The sequence below is a fragment of the Tubulanus polymorphus genome, chromosome 9 (assembly GCF_964204645.1).
Source record: "Tubulanus polymorphus chromosome 9, tnTubPoly1.2, whole genome shotgun sequence".
In the NCBI taxonomy this organism is placed as follows: Eukaryota; Metazoa; Nemertea; class Palaeonemertea; order Tubulaniformes; family Tubulanidae; genus Tubulanus; species Tubulanus polymorphus.
In genome coordinates this window covers 16,466,089-16,477,814 of record NC_134033.1, presented here as the reverse complement: position 1 = coordinate 16,477,814, position 11,726 = coordinate 16,466,089, and the positions used below count along the sequence as shown (strand labels likewise).

The 11,726-nt window shown below is 31.7% G+C and overlaps 1 long non-coding RNA gene across 1 annotated transcript; it reads right to left on the bottom strand.

Moving 5' to 3' along the window:
* Window positions 1-916: 916 nt before the first annotated feature.
* Window positions 917-11,297, bottom strand: LOC141911100 (uncharacterized). The gene is made up of 4 exons (XR_012619972.1): window positions 10,861-11,297; window positions 8,733-8,830; window positions 2,849-2,949; window positions 917-1,018 (listed from the first exon to the last, which is right to left on the bottom strand). It is a non-coding gene; the product is annotated as an uncharacterized LOC141911100 (long non-coding RNA).
* Between the last annotated feature and the right edge of the window lie 429 nt (window positions 11,298-11,726).

Below are 11,726 nucleotides of genomic sequence, written 5' to 3'. Positions count from 1 at the left end.
CATCTTAAATAAACTGAGTATGGCTTTTTATAATTAATACTTATACACTATAAAAGGCTTTATTTATAGTAGGAGTTGTTTCTATACATATCTCAAATAAACTGACTGCTGGTTTTGATAACTAACATTTATACACCATAAAAAGACTTAATCTATAGTAGGAGTCGTTTCTATACTCATCTCAAATAGACTGATTTTTGGTTTTTGATGACTAATAGACACAATAAAGAGGCTTAATCTATAGTAGGAGTTGTTTCTATACTCATCTCAAATAAACTGACTTTAGTTTTTGATGACTAATAGACACAATGAAAAAGCTTACTCTATAGTAGGAGTCGTTTCTATACGTATCTCAACTTGACTGACTTTGGTGTTTCATGGTTAATAATTATGCCCTATGAGAAAATTTCATTTTTATATACTCATCTCAAATGGTCTGAATTTGGTTTTTGGGGAGTAAAACATGAAACACTATACTGTGAAGTAGGGGTCAGTTGATTAATGATCATCTCAAAAGGACTGACTTTGTTTTAAATAGTAATATTCATGTTGAAATACTACACTTGGAATTATTTTATAGTAGGGGTCATTTTTATATACAATGTATACTCATACCAACTTTGGTTTTTGAAGAGTAATATTTCTATAGGAATACTTTACTGCCAGTCGTTCTAGATTAAGATACATAATTTATATAGAAATATTGAGAATCGTTATACGGAAGGGTTTAAATGTAGAAACAAAAGCCATGTATTTGACCGTTTTATGACTTAAAATCACCTGCTTAGCCCAGGCTCATGATAGCTGGTGAATCAGTGACAATCTTCTGGTCAAAAATGGGAAGTAGTACGTAAATGGTCGATATCCAATTGGTCAAAAAAACCGAGGGCTCAATAAGGATACTGTAATGACTTACCAATTTCTTTACTGACAACTTTTACTTCAAATTTACATCTTGAAAATAAAGACAAATCCTTTGCGCAAACTGTTCGTTTCGATCTCCACCTTGTTGTTCACTCTGAAAATAACCAAATTACTGATTAGGCACAGGCCTAAATGATAAGAATTTACAAAGATAACAAAGAAAATAACAAAATTGCATAGACTGGGGCATCAATATCCTAAATATAAAATGGACTGAATTTGCTGCTTGAAGATGCCTATTTATATAGAAAAACTATATTTACATTTATTCTATAAAAGGTGTCACCTTTATGTACTCATCACAAACAGACTGACTTAGGTATTTGAAGATACCATGACACGCTTTATTGTGAATTATTCTAGACGGAGGTTGTTTTTCTACAATCATCTCCTTTGAGATGACTGGTTCTCGAAGATTTATGTTTAACACTATTCTCTGAATCATATTATTCTAAGGGTCATTTTTATATAATCATCTCGATTAAACTGACTGTGGTTATTGGAAATAACATATATTGAGAATGACTATTCTGCGAGTCATTCTAGACAATGTGTCGTTGCATATTCTTCTCAAATAAAGTGACTCCGGTTATGGTAATTAATATTTGCACACCTTTACTGAGATTCAATCTATAGTAGGAGCCATTTTTATACTCATCTGAAATAGACTGACTTTGATTTTGAAGATAAATATTTATACACTATTCTGAAATTAATTCTATGGTAGAACACATCCTTATACTTATCTCAAATAGACTGACTTTGGTTTTTGGTGATTAATATTCGCACACTTTACTGAGATTCAATCTACAGGAGGAGTAGTTTTTATATTCATCTCAAATAGACTGTTTTCTTTAAAGATTGTAACTTATACACTATAATTGAATTCATTCTATGGAAGGACACATTCTTATACAACTTATCTTCTTATACTTATCTCAAATAGGTCTAGATTGACTTTGGTTTTTGATGATCAATATTTATACACTACAGCTACAGTTTAACTCAAATAGACTGGTTTTTTATGATTAATATTTATACAGAAGGAAAAAAGACAATCTATAGTAGGAGTCGTTTTTACACTTATTTCAAATAGACTGACTTTGGTTTTATAGATAAATATTTATACGCTATACTGAAATTAATTAATTCTATGGTTGGACACATTCTTATACTAATCTCAAATAGACTGTTTTTTTTTTAAGATTATAACTAATACACTATAATTGAATCCATTCCATGGTAGGACACATTCTTATACTTATATTAAAAAGGCCTAGATTGACTTTGGTTTTTGATGATCCATATTTATACACTATCAAAAGACTAAATCTATAGTAGGAGTCGTTTCTATACATATCTCAACTAGACTGAGTTTGGTATTTTATAGTTAATATTTATACACTATGAAAAAGGTCATTTTATATACTCATCTCAAATGGTCTGAATTTGGTTTCTGGAGAGTAAAACATGACACACTATACTGTGAAGTAGGGGTCAGTTGATTAATAATCATCTCAAAAGGACTGACTTGGTTTTAAATAGTAATATACATGTAGAAATACTACACTTGGAATTATTTTATAGTAGGGGTCATTTTTATATACAATGTATACTCATACCAACTTTGGTTTTTGAAGAGTAATATTTCTATAGGAATACTTTACTGCCAGTCGTTCTACATTAAGATACATAATTTATATAGAAATATTGTGAATCGTTATACGGAAGGGTTTATGTGTAGAAACAAAAGCCAGGGAATATGACCGTTTTATGACTTAAAATCACCTGCTTAGCCCAGGCTCATGATAGCTGGTGAATCGGTGACAATCTTCTGGTCAAAAATGAGAAGTAGTACGTAAATGGTCGATATCCAATTGGTCAAAAAAACCGAGGGCTCAATAAGGATACTGTAATGACTTACCAAATTTTTACTGACACCTTTTACTTCAAATTTACATCTTGAAAATAAAGACAAATCCTTTGCGCAAACTATTCGTTTCGATCTCCTCCTTGTTGTTCACTCTGAAAATAACCAAATTACTGATTAGGCACAGGCCTAAATGATAAGAATTTACAAAGATAACAAAGAAATTAACAAAATTGCATAGACTGGGGCATCAATGTCCTAAATATAAAATAGACTGAATTTGCTGCTTGAAGATACCTATTTATATAGAAATACTATATTTACATTTATTCTATACAAGGTGTCACCTTTATGTGCTCATCACAAACAGACTGACTTAGGTATTTGAAGATACCATGACACGCTTTATTGTGAATTATTCTACACGGAGGTTGTTTTTCTGCAATCATCTCCTTTGAGATGACTCTGGTTCTTGAAGATTTATGTTTAACACTATTCTCTGGATCATATTATTCTAAGGGTCATTTTTTATAATCATCTCAATTGAACTGTGGTTTTTGGTAATTAATATTCGCACACTTTACTGAGATTCAATCTAAGGAGTAGTTTTTATAGTACACTATAATTGAATTCATTCCATGCTAGGACACATTCTTATACTTATCCCAAATAGGTCTGGATTGACTTTGGTTTTTGATGATTGATACTTATACAGCATGAAAAAGACTTAATCTATAGTAGGAGTCGTTTTTACAATTATCTCAAATAGACTGACTTTGGTTTTAAAGATAAATATTTATACACAATACTGAAATTAATTAATTCTATGATTGGACACATTCTTATACTAATCTCAAATAAACTGTTTTTTAAAGATTATAACTTATACACTATAATTGAATCCATTCCATGGTAGGACACATTCTTATACTTATCTTATATAGGCCTAGATTGACTTTGGCTTTAGATAATTAACATTTATACAATATTAAAAAGACTAAGTCCATAGTAGGAGTCGTTTCTATACTCAACTCAAATAAACTGACTTTGGTTTTTGATGATTAATATTTATACACAATAAAAAGGCTTAATCGATAGTAGTAGTCGTTTCTATACTCATCTCAAATAAACTGATTTCGGTTTTTGATAACTAATATTTATACACTTTTTAAAAAAGCTTATTCTATAGTAGGAGTCGTTTCTATAATACCTAACTCAAATAAACCGATTTTGGTTTTTGATAACTAATATTTATTTATTCAGTTTAAACACTTCTCTAAAAGAAGGATTCGTTTCCATACTCATCTGAAATAAACTGTCTTTGGTTTTTGATAATTAGTATTCATACACTATACAAAAGACTTAATCTATGGAAGCAGTCGTTTCTATACTCATCTCAAATAAACTGACTGTTGGTTTTTGATAACTAATATTTATACACTATAAAAAACTTAATCTATAATAGGAGTCATTTCTATACTCATCTTACATAGACTGATTTTCGTTTTTGATGACTTAGGCCTATAGTTATACACTATAAAAAGGGTTAATCTATAGTAGGAGTTGTTTCTATACTCATCTCAAATAAACTGACTTTAGTTTTTGATAACTAATAGACACAATGAAAAAGCTTGCTCTATAGTAGGAGTCGTTTCTATACTAATCTCAAATAAACTGACTTTTGGTTTTTGATGACTAATAGACACAATAAAGAGGCTTAATCTATAGGAGTAGTTGTTTCTATTCTCATCTCAAATAAACTGACTGTTGGTTTTTGATAACTAATATTTATACCCTATAAAAAAGCTTAATCTATAATAGGAGTCGTATCTATAATCATCTCGCATAGACTGATTTTCGTTTTTGATGACTTAGGCCTATAGTTATACACTATAAAAAGCTTAATCTATAGTATGAGTTGTTTCTATACTCATGTCAAATACACTTATTTGGTTTTTTATGACAAATATTTATACACTATAAAAAGGCTTAATCTATAGTAGGAGTTGTTTCTATACTCATCTCAAATAAACTGACTTTAGTTTTTGATGACTAATAGACACAATAAAGAGGTTTAATCTATAGAAAGAATCGTTCCTATACTCATGTCAAATACACTGATTTGGTTCTTGATGACAAATAGTTAAACACTATAAAAAGGCTTAATCTATAGTAGTTGTTGTTTCTATACATATCTCAAATAAACTGACTGCTGGATTTGAAAACTAATATCTATTCACTATAAAAAAGCTTAATCTACAGTAGGAGTCATTTCTATACTCATCTCAAATAGACTGATATTGGTTTTTGATAATTCACGCTTATACACTATTAAAAGACTTAATCTATAGTAGGAGTTGTTTCTATACTCATCTAAAATAAACTGACTTTGGATTTCGATATCGAATACTTATATACTATAAAAATACCTAATCTATAGTAGGAGTTGTTTCTATACTCATCTCAAAAAAACTGACTATGGCTTTTTATTATTAATATTCAACACTATAATCAAGCTTAATCTATAGAAGGAGACGCTTCTATACTCATCTCAAATAAACTGACTTTTAGTTTTTGATGACTAATAGACACAATTAAGAGGCTTAATCTATAGTTGTAGTTGTTTCTATACTCATCTCAAATAAACTGACTTTAGTTTTTGATGACTAATAGACACAATGAAAAAGCTTACTCCATAGTAGGAGTCGTTTCTATACTAATCTCAAATAAACTGACTTATGGTTTTTTGATAGACACAATAAAGAGGCTTAATCTATAGGAGTAGTTGTTTCTATTATCATCTCAAATAAAATGACTGTTGGTTTTCGATAATTAATATTTATACACTATAAAAAAGCTTAATCTATAGAAAGAATCGTTCCTTTACTCATGTCAAATACACTGATTTGGTTTTTGATGACAAATAGTTATACACTATAAAAAGGCTTAATCTATAGCAGGAGTTGTTTCTATACATATCTCAAATACCGGTACGGTAAACTGACTGCTGGTTTTGATAACTAATATTTATTCACTATAAAAAAGCTTAATCTATAGTAGGAGTCATTTCTACACTCATCTCAAATAGACTGATTTTGGTTTTTGATAATTAATACTTATACACTATTAAAAGACTAACTCTATAGTAGGAGTCGCTTCTATACTCATCTCAAATAGACTGATTTTGGTTTTTGATAATTAATACTTATACACTATTAAAAGACTTACTCTATAGTAGGAGTCGTTTCTATACTAATCTCAAATAAACTGACCGTTGGTTTTCGATAATCAATATTTATACACTATAAAAAAGCTTAATCTATAGAAAGAGTCGTTTCTATACTCATGTAAAATACACTGAATTGGTTTTCGATGACAAATAGTTATACACTATAAAAAGGCTTAATCTATAGTAGGAGTTGTTTCTTTACATATCTCAAATAAACTGACTGCTGGTTTTGATAACTAATATTTATACACTATAAAAAAGCTTAATCTATAGTAGGAGTCGTTTCTATACTCATCTCAAATAGACTGATTTTGGTTTTTGATAATTAATACTTATACACTATTAAAAGACTTACTCTATAGTAGGAGTCGTTTCTATACTCATCTCAAATAGACTGATTTTGGTTTTTAATAATTAATACTTATACACTATTAAAAGACTTACTCTATAGTAGGAGTCGTTTCTATACTAATCTCAAATAAACTGACTGTTGGTTTTCGATAATCAATATTTATATGCTATAAAAAAGCTTAATCTATAGAAAGAGTCGTTTCTATACTCATGTAAAATACACTGATTAGGTTTTCGATGACAAATAGTTATACACTATAAAAAGGCTTAATCTATAGTAGGAGTTGTTTCTTTACATATCTCAAATAAACTGACTGCTGGTTTTGATAACTAATATTTATACACTATAAAAAAGCTTAATCTATAGTAGGAGTCGTTTCTATACTCATCTCAAATAGACTGATTTTGGTTTTCGATAATGAATACCTATACACTATTAAAAGACTTAATCTATAGTAGGAGTTGTTTCTATACTCATCTCAAATAAACTGACTGCTGGTTTTGATAACTAATATTTATACACTATAAAAAAGCTTAATCTATAGTAGGAGTCGTTTCTATACTCATCTCAAATAAACTGAGTATGGCTTTTTATAATTAATACTTATACACTATAAAGCGCTTTATCTATAGTAGGAGTTGTTTATATACATATCTCAAATAGACTGACTGTTGGTTTTTGATAACTAATATTTATACACTATAAAAAAGCTTAATCTATAGTAGGAGTCGTTTCTATACTCATCTCAAATAGACTGATTTTGGTTTTTGATAATTAATACTTATACACTATTAAAAGACTTACTCTATAGTAGGAGTCGTTTCTATACTAATCTCAAATAAACTGACTGTTGGTTTTCGATAATCAATATTTATATGCTATAAAAAAGCTTAATCTATAGAAAGAGTCGTTTCTATACTCATGTAAAATACACTGATTAGGTTTTCGATGACAAATAGTTATACACTATAAAAAGGCTTAATCTATAGTAGGAGTTGTTTCTTTACATATCTCAAATAAACTGACTGCTGGTTTTGATAACTAATATTTATACACTATAAAAAAGCTTAATCTATAGTAGGAGTCGTTTCTATACTCATCTCAAATAGACTGATTTTGGTTTTCGATAATGAATACTTATACACTATTAAAAGACTTAATCTATAGTAGGAGTTGTTTCTATACTCATCTCAAATAAACTGACTGCTGGTTTTGATAACTAATATTTATACACTATAAAAAAGCTTAATCTATAGTAGGAGTTGTTTCTATACTCATCTCAAATAAACTGAGTATGGCTTTTTATAATTAATACTTATACACTATAAAGCGCTTTATCTATAGTAGGAGTTGTTTATATACATATCTCAAATAGACTGACTGTTGGTTTTTGATAACTAATATTTATACACTACAAAAAAGCTTAATCTATAGTAGGAGTTCTTTCTAATCTCATTTCAAATAAACTGACTTTGGTTTTTTATAATTAATACTTATACACTCACAGGGGTTTGGCGATGGGCTTGAATTTTATTTCCGGGTTGTTGATAATCTCGCGAGAATGGCGCTAAATATGAACTGCGAATAAATTCAAAATATCACGGAAATACCTTGTGTTTATCTTGTTTATTTATACGCTATAAAGTTTCGATAAACAATTGGTTGTTAAGAATCATTATCAGACGGTCGTCACGCTTTACTATATAAAATCACAAGGGATGAAACACATGGCTAATTAGCATACCCAGGTCATTCATCCGATTTGAGAAAAAGCTATTTTTCCTTGACTTTGCACAATTGTCAATTATATTTCTGTAGTGCAAATAAAAATTCCTTCACAGGGGTTGGAGAATGGATAATGCTCTAATGAATGATTTGTATGAATATATGCTCAGTTGCACAAAGAGCCTTTCATCTGGAAACCATGTCATTTAAATTCGCTCCATTTGTTTAGTAATAGACTCAGCCTATGGCTGGCCTAAAAAAGACTTAATCTCGAAGGAGTCGCTTCTACACTCATCTCAAATAAACTGACTAATGGTTTTTGATAATTAATATTCAAACACTATAACTAGGGGTCCAGGGACACCATGTCCACTTAGAAAGTGGTTTCAATTGCTCAACTATCTAACAATTTCAATATTCAACACCCCCTGGTGACCATATTCAAAAACCAATTACCTCAAAACTCACCAATCATAGAACATGTCAGCAGCTACGATTTTGTAATCGATTGTGATAACAAAATAAGCCTCATTACCAATCTACTAGGCCTATGGAAATACTAGGAGTCATTTCTATACTAGTATAAAATGCGTATAACTAAAAAAAAACTTAAAGACTCAGTAACGACTTACCTATTTCATGGCTGACAACTTTCACGTCGAAATTGTGTTTTGGGAGAGGTGACAAGACCTTTTCCCTTCCGATCTTTTTGATCTCTTCATTGTTCATTCTGAAAATGTAAAAAAAATTGATTTAGCATAGGCGCCTTAATGATAACGATGGAAATTACAAAATTGCATAGAGCTTGATGATGGTCAATCATCATATAGGCCTACATGTAGGCCTACCAATATAGGCCGAAGTGCACAACATTGTTCATACAGAAGGAAATCAAATGAGACTTCCTCATAGTTACTTATCAAACTGCCAGAGCCATGAGAGCAGATACTGTGCTTAATTGAAACCATAATCTTAGAACATGTCACAAGCTTACAATTTAACAATTGATTGTGGAAACAAAATTGTGATCGAAATTCAACAGATGTCATTTTCAAGACTGATGACACTTAAGATGGTGGCCAATTGCACGATAATTGACTGATTGCAAAAGCGCTCTAGGCCTAATATGATCTCTTCTCAAAGAATATCCATTACGGTGCAGATTCTAATAAAAAATGCAAAACCACTAGGAAGCTGCTGTCTCAGCATTCAGAGCAAAATTGACCTTTTTGGGCAAATGACCACCACCACACATCCACTCGACTCAATTTGCCTTATGCTGATGGGCCTTGGGGGGATACAATTATCGCTGAAAGATTAAGACAAACGATGAATCGATTTCAACATTTGCCTTGAAAACATCAAAAATGTTTAAAAAGTGCTGATTTCAGTGAACAAAATGGCCACCAGTTGGCCATCTTGTTTCTGACCGTGCCAATTTTTTCGACTGAAGATGTATCTACGGTAGGCCTAGATGCATGTTGAATTTCAATTCCTAAACGATCAATTGAAACTTCTTCCAATTCTTAAATAGCTGGAGTCCAACTATTGACCCGCATAGGCCTAAGCACAAACGAAAACTTTAAGTGAACGCAATAAACTCAAGTCCAAGTGGTCTAAAAACTACTGAAAAGTGCGGATTTCGGCAAACAACAATGGCTGCCAGTCGCCCATCTTGAATATGATCGGGCCAGTTTTTAGGCTGCAGATGGTGTCGGTTCAACTCCGGATTAGGTCAATATAGTTATGTCATGGTGGGTTTTCTTTTATGAAGTGAGTGGTTCGGTTCCTGATTTTCGAACGATTCTGCTCCTCGACAATGTCTACAATCTAATTGTCGACCGATTCTACCTGTCGACCAATTCTACTGTCGACAATGTCTACAATCTGATTGTCGACCAATTCTAGCCTATCCGTCGACAATGTCTACAATCTGACTGTCGTCCGATTCTACTCATCGACAATGTCAACAATCCTGATTGACTGTTAATCAAATGATTGCAGACAGTGTTGACGAGTAGAATTGGTCGACAAATTTTGGCTGATTCTACTCATCGACATTGTCTACAATCCTGATTCTTACCAATTCTTCTCGTCGACACTCTCTGCAATCCTGACTGTAAATCAATTTCTGTGTGTAAGGCTGTGTGTGTGTGTGTGTGGATTAACCTTATAGGGTCTATAAAGTGGCTGGGATCGAGGGTCACCTACCTCCATCAGTTGATTTTCACAATCAGGGTTGTAAACATTGTCGACGAGTAGAATTGGTCGTCAATCAGGATTGTAGACATTTTCGTCGAGTACAATCAGTCACCAATCAGATTAATGAATAGACAAGAACGAACAGCCGACAAACAGGATTTTAGAACTAGGCCTAGGGCTAGGCCTATTTAAGATAGACTTGACTTCGACTGTATTTCGATGATTATGCCTACCCAGAAAATTAAGTGATAGGCCTATAGGTATCCCAAAAAGATCACTACCAATCGAAAACAAATAGACTTTAGGTTACAATAATGGGATCTGATACGGCAAGCAACATTGCGGCTTACTTGATAGCCGGTACCCACTCTCTCACTCTCTTCTCTACTTTACTAGATAGAATTAGATTGAGGATAATCTCTTCTTCTAACCAAAAAAGGCCTCGGCGAATTCGGCCCTAAATGGGGAATAATTGCTTTCTCAAGGTACCACGGACCACCGGTTCGGATGAAAGACGTTTTTACATTACATGAATAAGAAGAGACACTTCTAACCTACCTGCGATTAGGCCTACCAACGAAATTTAGCAAAATTCAAGGAGAACAGCTGCCGCCATTATCAACGGTTTGGTGATCAATTCAATTCAATTCACCGGCTCTGATTCGAGTTATCCGACTTCGTTCTTAGGTGCTACATTTTCTTCACACCGCTTTGTTGGAAAACGTAGATCGCTGTAGGGTAATTTAGCCGCTGAAAACTTTTTAGAACTGCGTGAGTGACAGCTTAATTTTAGAACTATTTTCATAGCGCATGACGACCTACTAGAGTAGTGCGCCGCCAAGTTCGAGATTCGGCCGCTAGAGGCACCACCGTACGATGCGATGTATATATTTTCGGTATGAAACTCGATTACGCGAACTACCCTAAAACGAATCTGCCATCTATCTTAAGATGATTTAAGTCAAAATCTGGTGCGCGTTCTTTTGGCTGACGCGCTATAAAAATCTGGCGCACAACAAAGGTTTTAAATTGAAAAATAGCGCGTATCTCGGAAATATGAAAGTATATATATATATATATATATATATATATATATATATATATATATATATATATATATATATATATATATATATATATATATATATATATATATATATATATATATATATATCATTATTATTATTTACAATTTCACGCAAGGCACCTATAGACGTATATATATATTATTTGAATTGGAAATTATAGAACAATTTAATTTACGAAATGGCCCGTTGTATATGCACGACCCGGTTTGTCTTATAGCTGTAAAAGCTGAACCAAGGTCGAGTGTTTCTCTATTGACCACATCTTAGCGATCGATATCTATCTAGATATCTATCTATATGTACTTATTCGATCATTATTCATAGATTTGAATCTAA